The 3869-nt window shown below is 43.3% G+C and overlaps 1 pseudogene; it reads left to right on the forward strand.

Moving 5' to 3' along the window:
• The first annotated feature begins 3387 nt into the window (after positions 1-3387).
• Positions 3388-3594, forward strand: LOC142281307 (U2 spliceosomal RNA; annotated as a pseudogene).
• Positions 3595-3869: the final 275 nt, after the last annotated feature.

Raw genomic sequence — 3869 nt, forward strand, 5'->3', positions numbered from 1 at the left:
TGAAATAGGCTTTCATGATCTACTCACTAGAATTCTCAAGTGCATAAGGTACTGAGACATATACATGTTCACACCATTATAAAGAACAAAGTATAAACATTGAGGTTTTTCTCACACCCATGTTCCTGTGTTCTTTGATATGATATGTGTTCATTTCCTTCACTATATAGGATTGCAAGTTTTCCATTTGTACCTTAATGGCAATGACGCTATACAATTGAACACATATCATCCTGTTATCCATATAGGTGTGTATTTACCTGCTTGACTATTTTTGGTTGTTTGATCCAGAATGTTTCTCCAGATAGGTCATGTGGAAATTTTCTTTCCTCAGTACAAATGTTTTCACTATGGCTTTGGAAAAATTTTTTGTATGTGCATCATGGTCATTTGACCCATTGTACTCTCAAGTAGCAATATATTGTACTGTTATGTTGTACTATGTACTAATTACGTGTTTATATGGTTTTGTAACCCTTTATGATCTTAGATAACTTTATCCTTGATAAAGACCTAAAAACAAGGTCGAAACGTTGGATGAATTATCCTTTTGCACAAATAAAGAATTTTCAGCATTCCAAGAGTTCTTTTCTTACGTTATTGATCACTATAGTGTGCCAGAGCTATTTCTATTGAATTGACTCTTATTTTTTCTGAGCACCTGCTATATACACAGTGACCCAGACATATTCAAGTTTCATTCAGAAGGCAGAGGGAAGCCTTAGCAGCTGAGCCTATATCTTGGCTTGTGAGCATTAGAACAGGCCGGCGATTACAGGGTAACATGAAAAATGTCCAGCTTGCATTATGACTAGAACATGACAATATCCTTTTAAGTACTAACCTATGATGCGTTCCTAAGCAGTTGATGTTATATGTTCTACATTTCATTTTCTGCATACTTTACAAGTAGTAGAATTTGCTTTGATATAGGCAACTGGATTTTCACAATGAAAAGGCAAAGGATAACGCCCGAAAAAGACGCCATACATTATGTCAGTGCCATCACTGACAAACCTGGATTGACCATGAAATACATCAATCCCCTTAAAGGTGAGTTAAAACAAGTTTTAACTAAATTGCCTTAATATTGTCATGCATTAGAATGACTGTCTTAGGTAATGATAAATATTTTCTACAGGAAGAGGAGTGTTTGCTGAAACTGAAATCGAAAAAGGGAGTTTTGTTGCAGAATATCGAGGCGAGCTCACGTATGCACTTACGATGGTAGACAACTACTCGAGATTTATGGTTGTGGTACAAGTCAAAGATCTAATGGCCCATACTGCAGCGAAGGTCTTCCAAGCACACTTATGCAGACCTCATGGCTACTCAGAGAGAGTCCTCACAGATCAAGGCACAGCCTTTGAAGCGGAAATCTTCAAGGACTTCTGCAGCTTTTACCGATGCAGGAAGATGCGCACTACACCCTACCATGCTCAAACCAATGGTTATCAACCTGCTCAGGACTTTACCCCATATTCCAGATGTGGCCTTACAAGTGATTTATAGAGGGGTAACAATACGTTGGGATCACCGGATCTAATCTCCCTTTTTATACACCCTAAAATCTTGTTTGCTTTAGAATAAACAATAACATCATAAAGGTATAGCAGTACCGTTTCAAAGTTTCGGTGTCCCAAGCAGCATTCCATCAGCCTCTGGAAGGTTCCTGGCAAATTGCACAGCTCGAAGGGCATGCTTTTGAACTCGCAGAGACCCATCGGGGTGGCAAAGGCGGTCTTCTCCCGGTCTGCCTCAGCAACGGACACTTGCCAATAGCGACTAGTGAGATCAAGGGTAGAAAAATAATTTGCAGTTCTCAATGCAGCTAGCTATTCCTCAATACAGGGGAGTGGTGCTGTCCTTCTTCTTTAACAGGACCAACGGAGCTGCCCAGAGGCTACAACTGTCACGGATAACCCCAGCCTCCTTCATGTTGCTCAACATGTCCTTGGTACACTGGTAATGTGCAGGTAGTTTTGGCTTATATCTCTCTTTGATGGGTGGGTGTGCACTTGTGGGGATGTAGTGTTTGACCCCTTTTATTCTTCAAAAGTCTAGCGGATGTTTGCTGAAGACTTGCTCGTATTCTTGCACTAGCCTGTAGACCCCCTTCTTGTGATGTGAAGGTGTGGAGTCAGTGCCTACGTGTAATTCCTTACACCACTCCTCTGGCTGACTTGGTGAGCTGTCACTGAATGGGTGGGCTGAAGCAATGGTGGATGCTGCTGTTTGGATAGCATGTGTATCTACTGAGAACAGCTTATCAATGGTGGCAAATCGGAGCAGCTTAATCTCTTGCTCTCCGCAGTTCAACACTCTCATGGGCACTCTTCCCTTCCATATTAATGAATAAAACTATGATGTAAATAGCATATAGATACCCCACAAATGCAGATAAAAGTAGGTTATGGGAAAAGGGGGAAGAGAGAAACAGGAAAATAGTGGAATAAAGTATACCTTCCAGGTGGGAGAGGAAATGGCAGCACAGCCAGTGGAGGTGAAGCAAGGGGAGCCTGCAACTAAAGAGTTGAGAGCGTTATCACATGGTGACTGAGCCTGATTGTAACAGGAGCATAGAGGTGCCGATCCTGTCTTACCTGTGTTGGTGTAGAAGTGGGTGTCCTGTGGTGGAGTCAGCTATGTGCAGTGGTGGCCGTGGGTTCTTTTATGTGCGACCGTAGTAATAGCTGCGCCCACTTCCTGTATGGGAGTGGAATGCAGTGAGGGTAATGGAACGCACGCCTGCGCATTTGTGTTTAACGTCGCGCATGTGCAGAACGGAGAAAAGGCTGCGCTCACTTCCTAATGAAAGGGAGTGAGACGCATCTGGGAAGGGAAGGGAAAAGATTAGGGTTTGGGGATGATGAAAGGGCTTTCTACGGGCAAGGATGGCAAAGGGTGGCAGTGACGGAAAGTCAGGCAGCCTGTCCTGTCCTGTCCTGTCCGTCCGTCTTTTTGTATCATGAATTGGAAAGACTGCAAGGGGGAGGGGAGGTGCTTGTGTCCAAAAGGAGGAGTTATTCAGATTCATTGCAGTGGGCGGCGGCTGCAAAAAGCACCATTCTTCTTGTTTTTGCTCTGCAAAACAGCCTTTTCAAGGGTTGGCTTGGGTGACAAAATGTCTTCTGTAGGCGTGGGTTTGTCTCCCTCTCCCTAAGATGTGTCCGGTATAGGCCAGGGTGCCACTCAAGGCCGTAACCAATTCGGGTTATAGCTTCTCGGCCTTTTGGCTAAGATCAAGTGTAGTTTCGGAGGACGCTACCTTGGTCGGTACTGGAAGGTGCCTGGGATTGCACGTCTGCCGGCCTTGAGGAAGTGTGTGCGCCTTCTGGTGACACATAGCCCTCTTGTGCCTGGACGGTTCCCAGGCAACGGGAGGCGATCACCTTTGTTATTTTGAAGTCCTACTGATAAACAGAAAAAAAAAAAAATTAAATCTGTTCTTATCAGTTTAATATCTGATACGTCCCCTCTCTGGGGACCATATATTAAATGGATTTTTAGAACAAGGAGATGGAAAAAATCTTGCTCTGTCCACTCCACGCATTGACCTGGTATTGCAGTACCTCCAGGACCGGTGCACCCCTTCTTAACCCAGTTTCCAAAAGCAGAACTCAATTCACCTGATTCAAATGAGCCCCATTAGTGAATTGAAAGAAAGCAAAAACTTTATATGCACCTCAATTTGGCCAATTCACTTTTCACACTTTCACCCTTTTTTTTTATCTTTCACACCTTTTACTTGCTTTATTGATGCAAAAAGCTGTGCCAAATAGCAAACTCATCTCCACTCAACTTGACCAACTCTGCTATGTCCCGTGCAGTATCTTATTCTCAGTCTTATCTAGATCATTTGCAATTGA

The sequence above is a fragment of the Anomaloglossus baeobatrachus genome, unplaced genomic scaffold (genome assembly GCF_048569485.1).
Source record: "Anomaloglossus baeobatrachus isolate aAnoBae1 unplaced genomic scaffold, aAnoBae1.hap1 Scaffold_470, whole genome shotgun sequence".
In the NCBI taxonomy this organism is placed as follows: domain Eukaryota; kingdom Metazoa; phylum Chordata; class Amphibia; order Anura; family Aromobatidae; genus Anomaloglossus; species Anomaloglossus baeobatrachus.